At 38.0% G+C, this 24,603-nt stretch overlaps 1 protein-coding gene across 1 annotated transcript in view; it reads left to right on the top strand.

Annotated features, from left to right (window-relative positions):
• Positions 1–1,010: 1,010 nt before the first annotated feature.
• cdc42ep4b (CDC42 effector protein (Rho GTPase binding) 4b) overlaps positions 1,011–24,603 on the top strand; it is a 39,925-nt gene continuing 16,332 nt past the window's right edge. The window contains exon 1 of the mRNA XM_033985042.2: positions 1,011–1,219. The gene's annotated coding sequence lies outside the window, so the exon portion shown is untranslated. The remainder of the gene's footprint in view (positions 1,220–24,603) is intronic.

Genomic DNA, 24,603 nt, shown 5'->3' with positions numbered 1-24,603 from the left:
AAATGTTTGTGTTTTTTGTTGGTAATAAAAGTTAAAAAAATTAGCCCAATATATCCTTATAATTCTTACTTACCACTCACTCAGGTTACAGAAGTCAATTTTCCATTCATTATCCCCATAGACTTATCGAAAAATTCAAATATTAAGAGTTCAAAGACATCGCGGAGGCTAACCAGCTACATGCTAACAAGCTATGTGCTAACTAATATCCATAAAGTGGTTACATTATTAATTAGCATGTAGCTATGTTTGGGTTTTAAGTCCATAAAGCACATTTAAAATACAAGACTCTGCAAAATGTTTCAATAACTTGGTGGTTTATAAAGTTTCAGAAACAGATTTGAAATAAAGTTTGTGTGGTCATTAGTTAAAATGTATCTGATTATGCCCAAGTTTATATATTATTATTATTATTTTATTTTTATTTTTTTTTATTATTTTTAATTTTTTTAATTTTATTTTATTTTTTATTTTTTTGCAAAGTCTATTAGAAAAATTAATGAGAAATTTTGTTCTGGAACCGAGTGGTGGGCGGGCACTGTTCAGCTCCATTATGAACACACTTGGGTACTTCAGTATATATAAGTACTCAATAAATGCAATTGTTCAAGTTAAAAAAACAAACAAAAAACAATCAAAACAAAACAAAAAAAACCCTCATAAACTATGTTATAACTTTCTGAATTTACGTTATCAATTTCCTGTTTAGAGTATTCTTGTTTAGAGCATAATTTGCATGTTTAAAGCTGCACTTCTCCTCTAGTCATTATCCCACTTAGTACATTAAAGACCCACGTGACCGCCAGCGGAAACGTGTCGTGCCCAACGTCAGCCATAAATCATTTCAAAGTGTTAAAAGCTGCGTTTAATGTTTTTAAGTTGTACCTCCATTGTTATTCGTAAATAGATGACTGGCTCTTTAAAACGCAGCGGGGGCGGTGCTGTCCCGGGGAGAGGGAGGAGGGCTCTGCGGGGAGGAGGAGGAGGAGGAGGAAGAGGAGGGGGGTCGGCCGCTGCTCCTGCCTGGTGCTCTGCTTTGTGCTCCACACGGACACTAGTCGCACTACGAGAAGCAAATACGCACCAAGTACACCCTCTCCAGCCCGCGATCATCCAAGGACGCTACACTTGAAACTCTTTTGGCTGTTTTTACGTTCAGGAGAGGCTTCAGGAAGTTGGGATATTGACTAGAACTTCCCCGTGGATCTATAAAAGCAAGGTAACTTTTACAAAACTCATCTGCTATTGTTTAACCAGCGTGCGTAAAAGTCCAAAGTTAACTCGCCTTTACGCGCAACAACTTTACATGATTTCTCCGTCACAAAACAGTTATTACCAATGTATTTACCCAAGTTTAGGACAAAAAGTAATATACAAATCTGCGTCTTATTTGATTGGCCAACCCCTCTCCTGGGGTACTCCATATGGATCAACAATAGGGGCTCATCTGTGCGTAATCTGTCACGTTGTGTAGGAGGGAACGGTCGCTTGTTTACGTCCTATCTGCCCGCTCTTTTGGCTTATCACAGCAAAGATGATTGATGGATAAAGAGTAATCAATTTGGATATTTCAAACTTTTTGTGACTATTCCATTTTCTTCTGTTCAAACTTGACTAAAGCACAACAAGACTTCATTGGTGACTGAATTAACGCAGGTATTGTATAACAACTTGGAGGGCCTGGTTGCTGCTAATCCATAAACTATTTATATGTGTTTTTTCTGTGTTCACTGACTGGGCTGGAGATTTAGGAAAATGAAGGGAAAGTTGGCAGCTGTATTAACGTGGGCAAACTTTTTTTGTAAACAGAAACACACAGCAGCTATTTATCATAGACTGTGCCTATATGCCAAATGATTTTTATTGACAAGTAGACCAGAAAGTGTGCAAAGTCTGCAAAAACTTACTTCTTGTTATTATTAATTATCAAAGCCCTGTTTAGCCTAGTCATTAATCATTACAAAAAGTAATTTTTGTTTGCAGACTTCGCACACTTTTTGCTCTACTTGTCAGTAACAATCTATTGACATTCAAGGTAGTTTATAAAGAGTAAAAGCAGAAAAGAGTAAAAGCAGAAGAGGAAAGACGCCCATTGTGACCAACTACTTCACTATGGAAATGACAGTTGTAGATTTTTGAATATCGACATGGAAGTTCATATACATTTTTATTTCTACTTTTTATATTCACAGAAGATAGCATATTATTTACAACGTCATTACATTGTCCATTATCTGACTACTGCTGTATTCAGATAATGGATAGTCCCTTCTGCTCTATTGCTTACTGCTCCGTGAACCTTTCCAACATTTATCAATACAATATTAATATCTTCAGTGGCGGTGGGGGCATATTGGAGCGGCTTGAAACAGTGTCCCAAATACCTATGTGTGGATATGGCTTAGTCGGACAGATGGAGCATGAGACTGCACTTCTCTGAGTGACTTACGTAACAATAATTCTCTATAGAGGCCCAACATACTCGTTCAGATACAATGTCATTGGCTCAACTACTTCACAGCTGCTATCTGATCATTTCCGCTGCTAAGACCATGAATCCATCAACCATATTGGATTTGACTACCTTTCCTTATCACTAAAGTAGGTTAGAACCGGGATGTGATTTTCCCTCGTGTGGTCCATGTGCCTAATAAGATGGGTAATTTAATGGAAGTGGCGCCAAGTGTTTGCACCTGCCCATTTTGTCGAAGCCTAATGGAGGAGTTTATTGTTGGTAACTTGGGTTGTATTGACAAAAATGGCAATATTTTTGGAGATTTCCCCTCAGATGGTATATATAAATGGACATAGCTAACGTGCTAGCTGCCGTGTTCCAAATAGGAAGCGATCATTGGCACGCTTCAGGCTCCATCGACTCTGGCTCCAATTCACTTTACATTGATAAATTGTCACTCTTTACTCTATAACTGCTGCTGCCAGACGCGTTATTTTGGTCTTAAAATGTTCATATTAACCCAAGCTATAAGATCCTGGCATTTTTATTATAATTTTTTTTGCTATACACCATAAATGTGCGATATTCTCCTTGAAAAATGTCTTGGTTGAGGTTTAAATATTCCAGATACATCACAAAAACACCACATTATACCTCTATTTTGAAGATTAAACAGCAAATTTCTGTTCTGTTTTTGGATTTTCATCATATTTTTTTCATTTTTTTTAACATAACATTCAAATTTTGCGCATATTTACAACACATTCACTCACTTCTTGACACTAACAGTGCTGATTCAAAACCCTGTAGTTCATTTTGCCCTGTTTGTGTCTTGTAACCAATCCATCTGGTAAAATGGAGGCCCTCTTGGCTTGAGTGCTAATGTGTTCACTCTGTTTGTGTGACCTATGCTCTTTGACCTTTCATACCCAAACCACACATTACCACACCTTAACGACAGAGCAGGAGTAGCACAGGATTTGTCATAGGTTGCTAAGTGACTAAACCACGTTAATAAGCAAAATAAGGCAAATTTCTCAAGAATTTAATTTGCTTGTGTTCATTGTTTCCACTCTTACTTACTTATTTTTTAGCAAACATTAGCTTTAAGAGTTTTGGTAACTATGACGATGCTATAACAAAGATAATGGAGAACTTGATTCAGTTTTTTGAGAACTTCCTTATCAACCTAAAAGGCGTCTGTTGGATTTTTTTTTAACCCAAACTTCACTTTATCATGGTATAGTATTTGTTTATACTCAGAACATTTATTCATTTTGTTCTGAGCATTTTTTAATCTCAATGCCTCATACAAGACAAAAAAAAGGCTGACTTGGTACGATGAGCTAATGTTAGCTTCATAATATGCAGCTAATCCAAAGAACAACATTGCGGTAGAGGTGAGATTTGAGGTTTGATTTATGTTTGCTTAAGTTAGCTACATGGATAATACTGGATAAAGTTATTACAGTTAAGAACCAAACAAGGAAATCTTAATGTGTCTTAATGTGTTTCGTTGTATAGCTTACTAAATAGTGTCGTCGAGATTTCAAACTTTATTTTGATACTAAGCGCTTGATTGGGCTTGATGCTCGGTGCTGATGTTGATACCACAAGGAAACATATTTTTTATACAATAGAATGAAATTATTATTTAAATGTCAGCATGTGGTCTTATGCTAATTATGCTATTGCTAGTTATGCTATCCTTTTCTAAACCCTTTCAGAAAAGGTCAATCATTTTCAGTATACTTCTTCAATTGAGTAGCTAGTTTTGATACCAGTTTTAGTATTAATTAGTCAGTTTTGTATCAGATATAACTTTTTTATGCTATAATGCAGTGGTGGAACGGAAGGACGTAAAAGTAGTAAAGTACTGTACTTAAGTAACTTCACTTCACTACATTTGAGAGCAGTATCTGTACTTTCTACTCCACTACATTTTTGAACTGGATTGGAAAGTAAAAGTATTGTTTATGATTGTTTGAGACCTGCGGAAAAGTCTGAGGGGTTCATTTTTAACACGTTCGTAGTTTGAGCAAACAAAAATATACAAATAAAAACACAAATTTTTATCAAACTCAGTCCATTTGAAGCTTTAATAGACCTCAAAATCAGTGTGAAATACTTGTACTTTTTACTCTTTAAGTCCATTTTTAAACAGGTGCCTTAATACTTTTACTTAAATTTTTTCATGTGATACTTTTAGTTGAGTACTTCTTCCACCACTGCCATAACGCCAAGCTGTACAATCCACACTCCTTGAGCTTCATTGGACTTTCCCTTGAAGTTAACCAGAGCCATTAGTCCAGGGACAGCTCAGGTTTGCGTCACCACCCTGACTCACCCCGTGCATATTCCACTTTATTCTTGTTCCTGTATTTTTGCTACAGTTGCACATTATCGCACATTCCCCTGTATCTATTCACTGCCATGGGGGGTTCGACCGTTAGCTACCAGGCACATATCTATCTCTGTGTTACGGTCTATTGTGTGCAGAGAGAGACGGGGGACGGGGGGGAGAGAGGGGGCAGATTTGTGTATGTGTCATATGGGTTTTCTGATGGTACTGGAGTTTTAGTGCGCTCTGGAGACTGGTGTAGTGAAAACGCTGGCTACCTGCCCGGCTATGAGGTCATCACTGTTTTATATTGGAATAAGGGAGGACTGGAGGGGGAAGGGACACACAGGCAAGTCCATTTACAGGCATGAAATAGTGCACTGTGCATGAGGTTAATAAGAATAGCTGTGGTTTTTCAAATACGTTACGCTATGCACTTTTTCAGAAAATGTTTAGATTTGCATGTTCTTCTTTTTTGTGATTGTAGTCGACCAAAATGTGGCAAAGCTTGTGGTAAATGGTCACATAAAAAGCGCTTTACATCAAGGAACCACACACATTCATACACCAGTGTACGCAGACACTAGCGGCGAGGTGGGTTAAATGTCTTGCGCAAGGACACAACAACAGCGTTCATCTGTGGGACTTGGATTCACGCCAGATCAGTGCCAAACGCTCTACCAGCTGAGCTACTGTCGCCCAAGTAGGGCAACAATACATTTTGAAATTTTTTTTTTTTTAAATAAAGGAGTATGACATCACCCATAGTGTTGAGGTTAGCATGTTGGTAAAACTTTTGCCAAAAAGTACTGTTTAAGGTATTAAACAGTACTTTTTACTGTAAATTTCTGAAAATCTACTTTAACAAGCCCATATCAAATATTTAATGTGTCCTATTGAGGATGTAAACATGTTATAATGTCTAGTGGTTCATTCTAACTTGTAATAATAATGCAGATTTGAAGTATTCACTGTATTGGCGATCAGTCTATGGTCCTCAATCGGCCCTCACCTTTGTCTGTGTTTTTATATGTGGCCCTTAATGAGAAAAGTTCGGACACCCCTGGGTTAAGGGGATGAATTTGGAGTTTCATATTTGGAATTCCAACCGCAAGTATCATAACAACCAAAGAGCCAATCCAGAGCGAGCATGATGAACATAACGCCCCTCCTCGCTCGCACAGCCGGTTTAGCACGTAATGAATGATTAACAACGCTGTCAATCAAACAGGAGTGACCATGGGAAAAGAATTTGCCTGATTTGTCTGTTGTAAATGTTATTAATTTGTGATTTACAAGCACAATAGTGAAATAAGAATCCCAGGATCATAATACGAACATTTTAAGACCAAAATGATAAGTCTGACAGCAGCAGTTACAGAGAGAGGGGTGATGATTTTTCAATAGAAAGTGAATTGGAGCCAGAGTCAATGGAGCCGGAAGCGCGCCCATGATCACTTCTTATTTTATACACCGTGGCTAGCAGGTTAGCTATGTCCATTTACGTATACAGTCTATGGTTTTATGATTGTAGTGAGTTACTATAGAAAAAAAGGAACTATACCAGTCAAACCAGTCTTAAACCAAACCAGTCTAAACAGGGCTAAAATATGTTGAATCAAGCACGTTTTAAACCAGTTCTTACCTAACCTCCATTAACATACTGCATGAAAGACATCTCCTCTTCATTCCTGGACCAAAACCAAGACTTGAGACTTCCGAGTACCACTAGAAAACCCATCGGCCCAGGACTATAGTTTACTTCCTTCCTGTGTACTGTTGTCTTTAAGGGAATCTAAACTTGCACTTAATAGGAAAAACACTCATTAGTTTCACATGCGATCCTAACTGTATGGCTGTAGTTTCATGCCACAGGAAATGCCTATGTAAATTATCCTCAGCTTGTCTAATCCACCCAACTCGATCCCAAACTCCACAGGGGGAACACAGATGGAACAGCCAGGGAAAGTCTTGGCATTTGTATTTTTTTACAAGTGTACTATTTACAAAAGGTCAAAGCATGTTGGTAAAACTTTTGCCAAATAGTTGTTTGCATGTATCTAGCTTGAAGCTCTGTGATACCGATGACAAATTCCTGTTCATTGTCGTCACCATAGTTTTTCACTTCAGAGGTGAAACAGAATCTAGTTTCGAGTGAGATGATTTGATTCACATTAGCTAAACAGTTAAAGGGCTCGTATTGCCCTATTTTCTGATCTATGTTATAATGTTATTTCCTCATCACAAACAGACCTGGAGTTGTGTTTCGTTTCAGTCACACAAACCCTGCATATTTAGGTTGAGTTAATTTCTCAAACAGAAAACACTCTGTTCCACTTTGTGATGTCATGTGGTAATACAGGAAGTGCTCCACTGTGTTTTCACTAGAATCATTTGGATAATTTCAGCCATGGAATTGCCCGTTTCTACCGAACTAAAGGTAAAAAGTAGCTGTTAACTTAAACTACCATTTCTCACAATAATCCATTTTATGCAAGTTTGCATTTTAAACAGTTTGCAGTCGTCCAAAGTTATTCCTCACCAGTTCTTTTCATAACTTTTAGAGACTGGTTCGCAGTTTTGCCATCACTGTGCAGCTGACGACAACTAGCGTGCTAACCATGCACCTCCTGATACAATAAATCTGTACAAAGCAAGGCGAATTTTGCTCAAATATGTAGGGAAAAAAAATCTGGTGTCAAGCCTTTAACTGAAAATTAGACCAAGGCCATATTGATCTTAAGGTCCATGAGAAAAAAATGGTTAGAAACTGAAATTGTACTTAACAAACTTGAAGTACTTTCTCTACTTCTATACAATATAAAACATCTCCAACCCTTGAAAGTTTCCCCATAATCAGACAATAAAACTCTTTTGCTTTTGCGCGACAGTCCTTGGGCAGCAGATAACGTCTTTAGACCGTTTAGACAGTTTGTTTGGGCTGTTGTCTCACTCAAACGGTAAATAACCAGTTGAACAGGAAGTAGTCCACTCCTGTAGGGCGGGCAGAAACATTGTAATTTGTATTGTGTGGTGGATGTAATGCCCATAGTCTGTAACTTTTGTATGTTAATATCTGTTTATCATTTAAAGCACTGACAATACATTTGGATTTATTGTGGATTTCCTGCTAAGCGTTTTTGTTTGGGTGGTAGTTAGGATTGTTAACAAGTTGTTGAACTGGTAGCAATGATTGACGTGTGAAAGCTATAGTTTGGAAGAAGGTGAGCTTGGTCTGTCTGTGTAAGCGTCTCAGAATGTGGTACCTGTTTAGTGTTATCACATTGGAACTCCATCTGTCAGCGCGCCTGATGCACCTGTCACTCCTGTCACTCATATGGGAACACGTCAAGGTGCGTCACACAAGGAGAATGGGTGCTGCTTATTGGGAGTTACATAAGTATTAGATGGTTGCAATTATCGATTAGACAGTGATTCATATTCTAGGTGAACATCACACAGACGTCATATCAGTTTTGGGACTAAACCTGGACTAAACCAAGTCTACATCCGGACTAAACACGGAGCAAACCAGGATCAAACCAGATGGTCACACTTCACACACTTATTTGTAAACGTGTGTGACCTGTCTGCCTAAATCAATAGAGCTCAACAGTGACCCCGAGTGCTGGAACGTAATTTCTTTATTTCTTTCTGACTTTCTGTAAAAAAAAAAAAAAATCTGATTCATAGTTTGAAAGCTTGCTCAGGGCTCATCAGCTGTGTGGTAATTAATGGCCACACGCCCTATAATTTTATTTCAAATCCGTTTCTGAAATGATAAACTGCTAAATTGTTAAAACATTTCGCTGGATTTTGTATTTTAAATGTGCTTTTTAGGCTTAAAATGACCACATTATGATATTAGCTAACACGATGGCTTTGAACTCTTTTTTCGAAAAGTCTGTGGGAAAAATGAATGGAAAATTAACTTTTGTATCTCATCTTTTGCTTGATTTTGGATGGGATTTGAATTATTCACATTTTTGAGGTAATGCCACATGCAATCCCTGAAATCTAAAATGTAGTTTAGGCCCCGCAAACACATTCATATGTTTCAATTTTCTCTTTGTGGTTGTGAACTGAATCTTTGAAAACAAGGCAAACAAAAAATGCAAGTAAATATTTTCCCATAAACTTCAGCCCCCGTTAATAATAGTAATAAATTAAAGAAACAAACACACTGATAAAATGATTCACTCTTACCTGGATAACATGAGCGTTTATGGACTTGCAAATCCTACATAATGTCTATCTATAGCTACATGTTTAGTAATTGACTGTAGAGATAGACGGATATATCTTTGAAGTAAATATAGACGATAAACGGTGATACTGAAACCAAATCAGAAAGCAGAATTATCCCCCCAAAAATTATTCAAAATGTACAATATTGTTAAAAAAAGTCAATAAAAAATAAAAATAAATAAAAAATAACCAATATAACCCTCTAGTGCAAAGAAAAAGTCCTCACAATAGATATTGACCCTCAAAAATATTGTTCCATCTGTCATGTGTTGATGTAATAATTATCATGACAGGCCTAATATTGGGGTGATATTTGCACTTTTAACGTATCAGGTATCGGCTTTAAATCACTTGAGTCCCAAGAGGTACTGCAGAAACATGACTACACTGCTCTCATGTTTTTAGCACAAACTTATCCACAACCTGTCTCTTTATTTTAACTTTTATTACTAAATTTAACTGCTGTATAACTTGTGATTTTTGGACCTGAGAAACATTTTTAAACGAGGGATGATGGATAGATTTACCGCACGCGTTTTGCTAACTTATAATCCCCCTCATGAGAATATTCATTAAAAGTTCACTCATTTTTCTCAGTTGAACGCACATTTTTACAGTCAAAATCCCAGAAGTTGCCGTTTGGTCTCACTTTGGAGCGCTTTGCTGAAAATCTTCCCTTAAGCTTTGTACAGTTTTATCTGGGTGTGTAAAGTGAATGTCTCAAAGCTCTTGGCGCCGCGTTGCTTTGGTGTAGGGCTCTATTGAAATCCAATATCCAAGTATAATCACTACTGCCTGAGCCCTGCATCTGTACTACAGTCTGCCGTACATTGAGTTAAGACATAACCACAAACCACGGGCTATCACTTCTTGTTCTGTGTTGATATTTGAACATTTCTTTGTTACATTTTCAGTCAGATGAACAGCAGGTGAGGCTGGGCAATGCATGGACTGTATATATAAATGGACATAGCTAACCTGCTAGCCGTTACGTTCCAAATAGGATGTGCTTCCAGCTCCATCGACTCTGGCTCCAATTCACTTTACATTGGAAAACTGTCGCCCCTCTCTCTGTAACTGCTGTTCGTATTAATCCGCTCTACATGATCCTGGTATTTTTTTCACTATTGTGTCTGTAAACCAAGATCTGATCATTAATAAGAGACAAATCAGACTTCTTCTTTCCCAGAGTTCGCTCCATCTAGCATTAGCAACAGGTTTGATTGTGCCCGCGCCCTGCTAAACCAGCGGTCCGGCATTACCTTCAACATCCTCGCTTTGGATTGGCTCTTTGGTTGCTATGATACTCACGGTCAGAATTCCCAGTATGGAACTCGGCTCCAAACTTGCCCCTATAACTGCTCTGGCTTTGATGAGCTTCATGTGACTGGAGCCAAATGGAGGACGTCACACTCACTTAGTCCACGTCTTACTACAATACAGTCTGCGGCGACATGACAAAAATATCGAATAAATAAATGGGTACTTGACGTGACTCCCATTTTTGGCGTTATCGCTTTTCTCCCTTGAAAATGAAACTCAACAGTGCACAAATATGTAAATTAAAGTCTCTTAAAGGTGTTCGCATAAACGTAAACGTGCTACAAAGGCTGAAAAAATGCTAACATCAAGTAACCCAAATGCATTTTTCCCTCGTATAGTTGCATTTGGATTTCTGATGCTCTGCTCCAAACCTCATGTTTCTTACTGACAGAGGATTGGCTGCAGAGCTCGTGATTAAAAAGACCCAAAAATATCCCTGACAATTAGACATCTTGATTAAAGTTTGATTGATTGCGCAGCCTTAATAACGCCTCGCTCTAAACAGGTTGTATTCATGACGTTTTCGAATTTTATTTTATTTTGTGCGCGTTGCTGTTTTTGAAAGGAGCATTTGTGGATTTCCTTTTCCAAACTTTTGCCATATTAAATAAATACCTAAATGTCTTTTCGAGTGGCAACAATGACACCTTGATTGAACAATGCCACCAGTTTCTGCCTTGATAATTAAAGAAATAATTCCACTATGGTTCATTTTGACTGATGAGAAAAATAGGCCCAACTGTCAGAAAGTTCCAATCATGATAATTACTATATCAACCTATCGTTCATTACAACAGAGCTGGAACAAACATTTTTGGGGGTCAATATTAATTGTGGGTATTTTTTCCTTGTATTAATTGCAAACTTTTTCTTATTTTTGTACTTTTATGGAGATTTGAGCAGTAAAGGGTTGAATAAAGAACTTATTAATAAATACTCTTTAGTTTTTCATTGGTACATTGCAGCTCATGTCCATTAAAAATACTGCATATATATATAAAATTGCGTTTTTTGGGGGGGAGGAGGGGGGGTTGATATATTGTTTAAGTAAATATAGACGATTAACGATAATACAGAAACTAAATTATGCCACTGACACAATTACCCAAGAGATGATTTAAACCATAAAAATATTCTAAAAATCTAAAATACTGTTCAAAATCATGATCTACTGTATATAAATAGCAGATGGAAACACTTTAGTTCATAATTTGCGTGTGTAATGAGTCATACAACTTATTTATGTACATTTTCACAGCTTAAATCTTATCATCCAGCCAAAAAAAACAAAAAAATCTAAAATTTCCCAGTTGTGCAAAGAAAATCTACACAATCTACTGACCACAAAATTTCTCTAAATTGTTCCAGCTGTTATATATAGTTAGTATAGTCAAACCTAATCGTGTCAGGTGATTGTCTGTATTTTCTTCACCAATATATCTCTATAACTTCAAAATTCTGTTATTGTGGCAGACCTGCTGACAGTTTTATTTCATGTTTACATACCCCAAGACTAAGTTAAATCTATCAACTGGACAAAACGTTGAAGGGGCAGCGAAACGTCTTCACTCCTACAACGTTTTGTCCAGTTGATAGATTTAACTTTGGCTTTTACTATGAGATACTATCAGACCTGGACGACTGAGGGATTACACAGACATACCTCAAGACATTAAACCCACAGATATTAACCATAAACCAGGAAACCATCTGTATTTTGCCATATCATTCTCACCTGCTCCATTTCAATCTATGTACAAACTACTATAAGCTGTATAGTACGACATAAGGCTAATAATAAATGATAGATTGAACAGTATTGGGCCAATGGGAGTCAATATTTATCAAGGTACTGAAGCTGTAGCGAGCTGAATAGATGAACTTCTATGACTCATAAAGAAGTGGACTAAGGGGTTCACTGGGGTTGATTTCACCCGTACCATTTGGCTCCAGTCATAGCAGCCATCATAGCAATCAAAAAGTCAATCATAGCAACCAAAGAGCCAAAAAGGCACAATAATGACATACCAAGTTCATGTAGAGCCATGTAGGGACAATGTGATCGTTTTAAGACCAAAATGACAAGTCTGATAGCAGCAGTTACAGAGAGAAGGGACACAGTTTTTCAATAGAAAGTGAAATGGAGCCGGAAGCGTCCCCCATGGTCACTTTCTATTTGAAAAGTGCCGGCTAGCAGGTTAGCCATGGTCTATGTTTCACTCTATTTGAATCATGTCAGGTGTTTTTCTTTTCTAACAATATCTTTTTTTTTGTGCATTTATGAGACGATAATCCTGCTTTATTGTATCAGTGGCGTAAATTAGTTTCAATATTATCATGTCAGGGCTAATGCTGTTACCAATAGGCCTGTCACGATAACACATTTTGAAGTGTGATATATTGCTGATGATAAACGATAATAATGAAAACCAAAACATAAAGCGGAATTCTCTCCCAAAAAGTATTCTTAATGTACAATATTGTTAAAAACACAAACTGCAATAAATAAATAACAGAATGCAACACTGAAGTAGTTTAGTTTGTGTCTATAATGAGTCATAGAAGCAGGGGTGGTGCCAGGGGGACGTGAGGGGACGTGAGGGGGGCTTGAGGGGGCCCGAGCCTCCCCTAGAATGGTCAATGCACTCAAAGATTGCTGCCCCACTTTCATATCAAAAATGTTGTTAAAAATGAGACTCCAATAAAAGAATTCCATATTATTCCATATCCTTGGCTCCCAGTTCGCTCGTTCAGCCAAAAATGTCTGGCTCCGCCCCTGCACAAAGTTCTGTTTTGGTCCAAAAAGCTCTCATTGTTTTTGCAGCAGAGGAACAGGTGGTCTAACCCAAGCATTCACCACAGAGACAAAGGCAGTCTGTTGGTTTAACCGCGCTCACCTCTGGCTACGTGACGCGGCCCAGAACATGAAAACATGGAAAAGCCACATCATGGAACTTATCAAAGCGAATCCTCTGAAAATAACTTCTGTATTTAAACAACGTCTGTTCTACACATGTTGTATCCCACACAGCGATGTTTTCAGGTCGGTAAGCCTTTTGTTTGACTCTAAAACCGATGGATCAGTGTAGGGATCTCTGTATTTGGATTCAGGTCACTTGTAAAAACAAAAACACAAAGTCATTCGAATGTGAGAATTATAGAGGCAAAATTAAGTAAATGTGAATGAAAAGTGCTGACTAATGATGCCCTCGGATGATAGTGGGCATCAGCTCCAATCAAATGAAGCTCATCAACGCTAGTGGTTTATAGGGGTAAATTTGGAGCCGTTTCATATTTGAAATTCCGACCGAGAGTATCATAGCAACCAAAGAGCCAATCTGGAGCGAGGCTGCTGAAGGTGATGCCCCTTCCCGCCCACATGCTGTCAATCAAACCTGTTGCCGACACTAGTGGGAGCGACTTCAGGGAAAGAAGGCGCCTGATTTGTCTGTTATTAAAGGTCATATCTTAATTTACGGACGCAATAGTGAAATAAAAATACCAGCATCATGTAGAGAGGGTCAAGAACATTCTAAGACCAAAAATGACAAGCCTGATCACAGCAGCAGTTATACAGACAGGAGCGACAGTTTTTCAATACCAAGCTAACTGGAGCCAGAAGTTTTTCCTATTTGGAACGCAGCTAGCAGGTTAGCTATGTCCATTTAAATATACAGTCTGTGCCTTGGACCATTTTAAAGGTGCACAATGTAACTTTTCTGGTGGACAGTCTGTCATCTCTCACCTACTTCTCTCCTGGATTGTTCCACAGTATTAAAACTGTGACATGCCAACAGACCAAATTACTGATCAGATCAAGAATGCATGTTTTTCAGGGTAACGTTTGGCCATAAAAACACCTGTAAATAAATACAAGGTGGATAAGTTTAATGCCATTAAAATGAACATTCACGTCAAAGCAGTAACAGCTCCATAAGACAAACAGGTGGACGACCCCAACCAGAAAAGTTATATCATGAATCTTAAAAGGAAGGGCCTCTGATGCAAAAAGTGCTAAATAAGCAATAGAATCACTGCATTTTGAGGCTGTGCCAAAACACATAACTTATTTTTTTTTATTTATTTAATAAAACAATGATAAAAAAATAGATTTAAAAGTTTGACATAATACATAACTTTGCTTTGTTTCAGTGCTTTGCTAAGAGGTCAAACAAGGACACTTCCAGGTCCCCAATCCCTGACTCATGAATGGACTTTAGTTAGACGCTACAATACTTCTTTAGATTAAGATCAGGCTTCTGCGTAGTTGCATTAATTGAATGAATGATCACAGTAATACGAGTTCCTGTGGGGCTTGTGCGTAGAAAACGTTTTGTTACTGTGGTTGCGTGTGGTTTGGGCGTCGGCCTGTTGGGTTTGGTCCGTCTTCCGCTGAACTACATGGCATTGTTTTTGTACTTTGGCCATTGTTGTTCTTGGTGTGACAGTGAATGTTTCTCCATTGTTGTGCCTGTGGACCTGTGGGAGTATAATGTTATTTGTGTGTAGCGTACGTGAAAAAGGCATCAGTTAGTTAGATTAGACAAAAAACAAAAAAAACACACATGCGCAGCTTCTTCCACTGGCAGGTTTTGTCACAGTAAAAACAGTTTTATTACAATGTGAGAATTTTAGAAGCAAATGAAAAAGTTCTGACTAACGATGCTGTTGGACCATAGACTGTACAAAGAAGTGGACTAAGTGAGACGTCACCCAGTGTTCGGCTCCAGCCAAATGATGAGCTTCATTTGGGTGAACATTCCATATCCCGTATTTGTAATTCCAACCACGAGTTTCATAGCAACCAAAAAGCCAATCTGAAAGTGTCAATGTTTATGCCAGATGCCGTTCTCGATGTAACCATTGGGTTCGGTAATTGGGATATATGTTGAATAAAATAACAATAAATTTGATGGTGGAACACAATAAAAATATATAACTTTATGGCAACAAACTGAATTTGTGATAATAAGGTTAATGAAATACAGTAAATGTAAAAACTGATTAGCTTGTTACAACTAATTAGGCTGGCAATCACTTTAAAAAAAATAATAAAAATAAAAAAAATAATAATAATGATACTGGAAACTAATCATGAATTGTGGTTGCTTGTGGTGTGGCATAGTGTTGAAACAAAGCTGATTTTGTGAATGAAATATGTTTAAATGAAATAAAACTAGAATAGAAAAAGAGAATACACGTATTTTAAGCTGTAGGTTTGTCAAAAGTATTGATACCCAGATATTATTCAATTCAAAGTATCAGAACAAGCTACTCCTGAAGTATTGATACTGAAAACCATGTAATACTAAGTTATTTTGATTTATATTTATTATGTTGTGATGTATTAGGCGACAGTAGCTCAGTTGGTAGAGCATGGTGAGATCCACTGACCCACACGTTGGTGGTGCGATTGCAGCTCCCACAGATGAATACTGCTGTTGTGTCCTTGGGCAACACACTTAACCCACCTTGCCTCCAGTGTCTGTGTACACTGGTGTATGAATGTGTGAGTGGTTCCTTGATATAAATTTTTATAAAAATTTGACCATTTATCATTTAAAAAATACTGTCTATTGTCTTAAAATAACTTTTTTGTACTGGCAATATTGTTCAGAGCTGCATACTCCCAAATCATTTCCTTGATAACAAAATTGTGTTTGAAATTCTAGCACTGAGACAATATCTCTTTTGGATTTTGGTTATATTGGTTTTGATTCACTCAGCAGACGACAGACGACTCTCCCTGATGTGTCTACTGTTCATTTGTCTATTTATGGTCAGTTTAACATCAGCAGGTGTCGGCTCAAATGCAACAACAATATGAACAATATTGAACAGTTTTGCTTTCACTCTCAATAGATAAACATGAGCACAAAAGGCCATCTGTATCCATAGCTTTCCCAAACGTAGCATTTCCAGGAATTAGCAACTCTACTGCCAAATCCAAAAAGCAATGATGAAAGGAAAACTGCTTTAAAAATACACCACCATATGACGCTTCTAATGATACTGATGGATTCCTGATGAAATGGGAAGATTAGTTCTACAGAAAGCCCCAGAAGTTGCCAATCCTTCTGCTACTTGTTGATGTCTGTAGAGTAGACTGTATTATGTGGGGCAGATGGAACAACTTTTTGAAGGGGAAATAAATAACTTTTCCAGGCCTAAAAAAAACTATATCCAGATGGTTACTGATTTATTGACTTAGAATACCATGACCAGAAAAGAAGATGAAAAGACTTTAAACGTAATGGTAAGAGAATCCCCAATGCAGCTTACATTATGCACGGTTTCAGTTCGGTTGTGCAACATACTGGACTTTTTTCCCATTTCAAAGATGTTTTTCTTTTTCCAAATTGGTAATTACTATGGCAGCCATCTTATTTTTTTTGATCAGGTCATTTAGTCATTTTGAAAAACTTCAAAAAGCAAAAAAATTACCATGACTATCCCAAATGATAGTCATGGGAATTTTTTTTGCTTTTTGAAGTTTTTGGGTAATTGTAAAAATCATATTGAAAATCCGTTTGGCCAAAAAGTGTACATTAAAGAGCCTTTACCTGTACCTGATTTATTCTTAAGATACACTAAGGGATCAGCGCGTTATGCTGCTACGGTAATGCAAACAATAACTAGCATGCACGGGCACTTCTTAATTCTCTGACAAAAACGCTTTATAAGTCATTTTGAACTCAAGAAGTGCTCATACAATATGTCTGTACGGTGCAAGACCAAAAAATTGGGCACAAACCAAAGGTGAAAGGAGAGTGATGGTAGGACGTCGACTAGGCTGTACAAAACTACGCTTATTTTAATTACTTTTAAGCAGACCTATTATGCTAAATTGACTTTTCAGAGCTTTTAACCATGTTTTAGTTGTTTCCTCTCAACATTTATCTCACTCAAAGCTGTATTTGAAGTGATTTGGGCATGTTTGAGGAATCTTTAATCATTTATTTTCAAGACGCCTCATTGCCGATCAATCCCCGTTTTCACCGCCACAGCATAAGCCCACTGCTCTGTACTTACTTTGTTCTCCAATTTAATTTCCTTCGGTGATACGCGTAGGCATCGGCAAAGTTTTTTTTTTTCATTTTGGTACAAATGAAAAAAAATCCACTGCTTGCTAGCATGATCTGCAGCTGTCCATTGAAGGTGCCACAGTTTTCTAACACAGAGTCAGCAAACTTGTTTCTTTTAAGTTGTTTTAGATAAATACTGCGATTTAAAATGTGCAAATTATGACTTAATGACCAACGGGTGTTATAGATTATAGCTATAGAGCAAACATAATACAATAGGTCGTCTTTAAAATTGGTTACTAAAAACTAAAATTGAGAAAATCATGACTTAAATATAATATCTCAGATCTTTTCTCACCCAACACTTTAGTTACTTGCAATAATTCTAACATTTTGCCAGATGCTATTCCTGATTTGACAATTTATAATCTCCAGTCTAGCCCGTGTAGTCCACCTGTAGTTACCTGTTAGCTTACTTTCAATTTCTTCTGATTGGTTATCTAAATATTGACTTCCTGTTGCTCATATAGTCACAAAATCTACATTGCGTCACTGTTTTCGTGCTCTCAGGCCGCGCTGTATTGTTGAGTCAGCATTGTGGTATGTGTAAATGAGCAGTGCTTAGCAGACTGCCACATGCTGTCACCCTGCTGCCCTTCCATCTCTGCTCTAAGTGAAATCTATCTGTGGTGATGAGCCCAGACATGTGACCCGCCAGGCTGCCCTTACACAGACGTGCCTGCAAAGTCATTTAGGGTGACAGTAACTTCTATGTGGACTCAAGCCTGACAATAACAAGGCTTTTGTCAGAGGTGTTAGCAGAGTACTCAGTTACATATACTCAAGAAAATTACTCTGAAATAAAGTTATGCAAATAAACTGAGTAACTTTTTAAAGAAATCATACTTTTCAGAGTAATTTTCTTGCAACGTACTTTACTTTATTAACGAAGACCTATTGTGCTTGTGTCTGCTTTATAGTTATAATCTATGACACCCGTGTATCGTTATGATTTGCACATATGAAATCACAATATTAATCTAAAACGACTTATTAAAAGAAACAAGTCCGCTGACTCCGTGTTAGAAAACTGTGGTGCCCAATGGGAGCTGATAACACTTTCTGGTGGACAGCTGCAGATCTCACTAACGAGAAGCTTTTTTTTTCATCTGTACCAAAATAACTATGCAGCGCTGCAGATGTTATGAGTATCATTGATTAAGGAAATTAAACTGAAGAACGAAGTAAGTACATCACAGTGGACTTGAACTGGTGGAGGTGAAAATGGGGATTGATCTGCAATATGGCGTCTTGAAAATAAGCGATTAAAGATTGCTCAAACATGCACGTTTAAAAGCTCTGAAAAGTAGATTTTGCAGAATAGGCCTGCTTTAAAGTAACTGTACTCTTACCCGAGTACAAGTTCTCTTCCCACTGTGAGTGACAAAACTTTCATGTGGATGATTTGAACATTTGTTTCTTGCGTCACTCTTAGAGATATGAGTTCACATCTGCTATCGACTGGTAAAAATAAAACCTTTAAGACAGCACTCACAGTAATATTATGCTTTACAGTTCAATGCTATTTAAGCTAGCGTGAAGTTACTATCTGTAATAATGTACCGTAAATTTCGGATTATAAGACGGTACTTTTTTCCACGCTTTGAACCCTGCGGCCTATACAGCAGTGCGGCTTATTTATGGAATTTTTACTGGATAACGGCCCCTGGGGGGCGCTCTCTAGCTGTAAACGTAAAAGTGAGACAGACGTGGGGAAAGATTCTGCTCTGAAGAATTCACTAGTTTTGATTTTGAACGATCATTTTGCGCATCATGAAATGGATATGATGCAGTTTTTAAGATAAAGAAGGAAATAGAGCAGGAGTCGGCCTTTAACACGCAAAGAGCCATTTGGACCCACTTTCCACGTAAAATAAAACACTGGGAGCCGCAAATACTTTTTGACATCTAAAATGAAGATAACACTGTGTATAATAACAATAATGTAACGGAATAATGTAGGTTTTATTTTCATGGACAAGCCTTCTACACGTGGCAGATAAATATGGCAAAAACAACTTAAGTGCATTAAAAAAATACAACTCACCAAACCGCTGCATCAGTGTGAGCTCTGCGCTGATTATGTGATTATGTCTACTCTGCTCCGCAGTTTCTTTAAAAAAAACAAAACAAAAAAACTCTAAAAGCATATCGTTTAATCCCAGGTGCTTATTCTCCATGTGCCAAAGCAGTTTTGAAGGTTTCATTGCCTCATTTGCTTTTCCCGCATATTACGCAGAGCGGACTCTGTGCGTGAGAGTCACCTGCAGCGACAAACCCAGATTTTAAGTAGGTATTGTCTGTTAAATTTATCTTTCTTTTCCTTGGAGGTCGTAGTCTCCTCTTCTGGCTCCTCAGTTGTCCTTTTCCCCTTTGTTAAAAGCTCTCCAAAGACTTTTGTTTTGGCTCATTTTCACTCGCTTGTGGCTCTACTTTTGGGTGACGTGTCTGATGTGTTATATGTGAAACGTCACCGCGGAGACAAGAGCAGATAATATACTTGCTACTACATCAAATAGATTTCTGTGGCGATTTCCAGCAGGATTTTCATGATACATCTACGGACGAGCTTATTAGTGCGTCATTAGGGACGGGCGAAAGTTGCTCCTGACCCCTGTGCGCACAGCGTCTGAAAATCAGGGCTCTTTACGCAGGACTGTGAGCTGTGTCTGTGTCTGTGTCTGTGAGACGTGAGACGTGAGCGGTGTTTGTTTTGAACATTGTTCTGCGAGTGTGACGCTTATTTTGAGCAACGAAAAATAAGAAAATATAATTTTATTTTGAGATCATAATAATCTTCCAATTTAAACTACAACAAAAAAGAGCTAACACAAATAAAATACACTTCAGCCACGCAGAGCCGCAGTATAAGGCTGAAAGAGGCGCATGCGGCTCCGGAGCCGCGGGTTGCCGACCCCTGAAATAGAGCCACTGCACGTAAGCTCGACATCAATGAATCCAACTTGGTCAATGTAAAAAGACGACAAAAGTTTTCAGAGGAAATAAAAGCAGATTTTCCGTGTTGGTGCAGTTTTATTTTCTAAACCTGCAGATGTTTTCATCCCGTGTTGATGTCGTGTTGGTGCCAATTTTCAGGCACAGTTTTTAAAAAAGCGTGTCGGTGCACAGTCTTTCTGTGTAAATATCTCATGTTACAATATGAAAACCTGCGGCTTATATATGTACAAAATTGATTTTCTCTTCAAATTTAGCTGGTGCGGCTTATATTCAGGTGCGTTCTGTAGTCCGAAATTTACGGTAATTTAACAGACATCTACATCATTATCTATGTCTACTTTTAGCTCGTGTCCTGTGTCATTAATGGGCAATAATCATATCATTCTACCTTTAATGTCAGGCAAGTTATGCAAAATCAAACAAGGAAGCAATTACATTAACAATGCTTCATCACGGACACGCTCCGGTCTTGATCTTTGAGTCTCTTTCCACCATTATCCGTGTGAAGTGGCCCCTGTTTGCCGTGGCTTGTTGGCTCATTAAAGCGCGCGCCATGGGGTTTATGAACTGGTGTTGTTAGCTCAGTGCTTTGGAGCCGGCTGTGAGTTTGTTTGGCGTTTAGCCGGGACACGCTGTTAAAAAAGGCCAGAAGGTGCTCAGAAGTTGACGCAGCGCAGATACAGTCACTTATCTTTTTAGAGGCGCGATGAAAAGCCCTGGCTGAATTTGTCAAAATAGACTTAAAAGGTGGCCTCAAAGGAATCGGCCTACTTATCTTTTTGGTTTGCTATAAGGTCTTCTTCAAACTAACTAAGAAGAAAGCTTGAAGTTGAAACAGACAAAACAGGCTAACTTTTTTATATTTGAAATTTAGTTTACGTTCTTTTCTGGACGTGTACACCGGTCTAGTCTAATAGAAATCATAATACGCATGGAAAGGACAAAAGATGGCTTTATTTACTGGTATTAATTACTACTACTACTGCTACTACTTCCATTGTTTCCATTACTACCCCAACTTATGTCGAGAACGGGATACGCACCGCCAGTCTTTGGATCGGTGGACAAAAACTCAACTTAGCCACTCTCGCTCCAATACAAATGACTTTACATGTTCTTGTTGTGGGTTATTCTGATGGCAAAACCTAATAACTTTCCAGAAAATGAAATACTACTACTACTACTACTACTACTACTACTACTACAACTGCTCCTATAACTGCTACAACTACATGACCCTTTCCTGTCCTTTCTCAAAAGGACTAAATTGTTTTACTTTTGATTCTTGTGGTGTAAAACTTTGTAACTGGCCACAAACGTAACCTTCCGGGCAGTACTACTTCCTGTCATGTCCACTTGCTGTTGGACATTGGCTTGGTCTTTTGTCCCATAACTCTTGGGAGGATCGTGATGACTAATTAGACTTGCATTCCTCATCAAACAGCGCCGCACAGTCCTTTTGCTGTAGTTTTAATGAGGATTTTTGGGTACATGTCTCTCCGGACGAGGGTGAAAGAGCGTCTGCCACTGTGGCTTGGCGTGGGACGCTACAGATTGGATCCAAAAACTGGTGACACCCTCGGTCTCTCCTTTGAGGCTCTGGTTCTGTCCCCTTTTTCCTCCATCTGTGCGTTCCTCTCTGTGAACTCCCAATGGCCATGTTGCTTCAGAAACATGGTGGCATTTTTTGCATTTTTCTTCCGGGTATTTTTCCAAGCATCAAAAGAAAATGGGAACTTTATTATGTAGTTGGGATTTTTAGCAGCTTGCACTTTTTTTTTTACCCAAATGTTCAAACACACACAATGTAAATCCAGGAATACTGTTTAGGGATGGTTCCCCCAGATCTGTGTATATGCAAATAGAAGGCCGATCGGGCTAAAAATAGCTGTATTGGCTGTATTTACATAATCATAACACGAGTCCAGGCGACAGTAGCTCAGTTGGTAGAGTGTTTGTCCTCTGAGCGGAACGTTGTCGGTTTGAATCCTGCTCTCGACATAAACATTATTGGTGGAACAGTGCGATTCCAGCTCCCACAGATGAAGACTGTCGCTGTATCCTTGGGCAAGACTCTTAACCTACCTAGCCCCCAGTGTTTGTCTACGCTGGTGTGTGAATATGTGTGTGAATGGGTGACTGGTTCCTTAATGTAAAGCGATTTGAGTGCCTTGAAGATGGAAAAGTGCTATACAAAAATGTGATAATTTACAATTCATCATGTACACGGCCTGGCCAAAAAAAAAAATTGCTACCAAAAAAAAGGTCACACTCTAATATTTCGTTGTTCCGCCTTTATCTTTGATTATGGCTCTCATTCGCTGTGGCATTGTTTCGATTTCGTTTCTGCAATGACACAAGATTTATTTCCATCCAGTGTTGCATTAATGTTTCGCCAAGATGTTGCATTGATGATGGTCGAGTCTGACGCTGCACAAAGTCTTCTCCAGCACATCACAAAGATTCTCAATGGGGTTAAGGTCTGGACTCTGTGGTGGACAATCCATGTGTGAAAATAATGTCTCATGCTCCTGATCCACTCTGTCACAATTTGAACCTGATGAATCCTGGCATTGTCATCTTGGAATATGCCCGTGCCATCAGGGAAGAAAAAATCGATTGATGGAATAACCTGGTCATTCAGTATATTCAGGTGTCAGCTGACCTCATTCTTGGAGCACAGACTGTTGCTGAACATAGACCTGACTCGTACCTATAGGCTCGTATTTTGTCCAGGCAGTTTGTATTGATGTTAAGTGAAAAAGTTCATGAACTTTTGGTGTTCAGATCTTTGTTTACAATGCCATAGTAAGACCATGATAAGGGGATTTTGTCCTCTTCAGAACAAAATGGACTTCAATTTAAAATATATGAATGGGTTAGGTTCCATTTTCTTATTTTTTTGATGTTGTGCTAACATTTTGAGTTATCACGAGAGGAGGCTTTGTTTCTATTACTGAACCAAGGCCTGTCCCGATAACACATTTTGAAGTTCGATATATTACTAAAGTAAGTATAGACGATATCGATAATACTGAAACTAATTTATGCCACTGACACAAAAACCTAAGAGCAGATTTAAAGTACAAAAACTATTCTAAATCTACAATATTGTTAAAAAAATCATGAAACACTTCTGTAATGAGTCATAGTAGTATTAGTGTAACCTTCTACAGCTTAAATCTTATCGTATAGCCAAAAAATAATCAAAAATGTCTCAGTAGTCAAAGGAAAAGTACGCAGATAAATACTCACATAATAATTATCTTGACAGGCTTAATTGAACCAGATTAAAAACCATCTTTCATGTGCGTCACGTGACTCCTGCCTTTACAGTGTAATGAGGTCAACCTGCAGGAGCATGTACTTGTGTAACCTCAGGACTGAATGGAGGGATTGGTGATGCAAACAGAGCCGCTCAGACTGTGGGGAACCGGACGGCGTAGGTGGTAATAGGAATGTAATAAGTCAAATTTTTTTTGTGTGTTTTTATTTTTTTTATTTTTTTTGTAGTACTGTCATAATTGGTACAACAATATTATCATTCATTTAATAATTCACTTCCAACCAGAGGAGGGGAGTGCTCAGTTTCAGTTCACGTTTAATCAAGTACATTTATTTGAGTACTTCTCTGAGAAGTTTTTAGACTCCATACTTTTACTCCTACTTTAGTATAGTATAGTTTAGTGCAATATAAGTGTATGGTGTAACAGTACTTCTATGTGAGTAAACATTTTATTTACTTATTGTGAGTAAGTGTTTCACGTCTGCCAACAGTAACTCAGTATTAGATTACCCCAAAGTACCACAAAGCCTTTTACTCTCACTTGAGTAGTTTCCACTACCACTACTTTGTTCTACTACTTACGTATTAATATTTTAAAGTAACTGTACTCAATTAGCATTCCCGTGATTTATATTAATGAGTATGACTGTACTACCTGACTCTGTTTTGAATTGTTACATCGATAATAATTGTGCTTTTTATACTTTACACTCTTGTCATGACTATAACACATTTTAAAGTGCGATATCTTGTGGAAGTAATAAAAGCCAAAGATAAATCTTGTCAACTGGATAAAAAGCTGTGTCTGACCAGAACTGAAGAAGCGGCTTGGATGAGCAGCGAAACATCTTTGCTTCTACAACTTTTTGTCCAGTTGACAGATTTAACTTTGGCGTTTACTATAGTT

The sequence above is a fragment of the Periophthalmus magnuspinnatus genome, chromosome 19, assembly GCF_009829125.3.
Source record: "Periophthalmus magnuspinnatus isolate fPerMag1 chromosome 19, fPerMag1.2.pri, whole genome shotgun sequence".
NCBI classification, from domain to species: Eukaryota; Metazoa; Chordata; class Actinopteri; order Gobiiformes; family Gobiidae; genus Periophthalmus; species Periophthalmus magnuspinnatus.
This window is presented reverse-complemented; position numbering and strand designations above follow the sequence as displayed.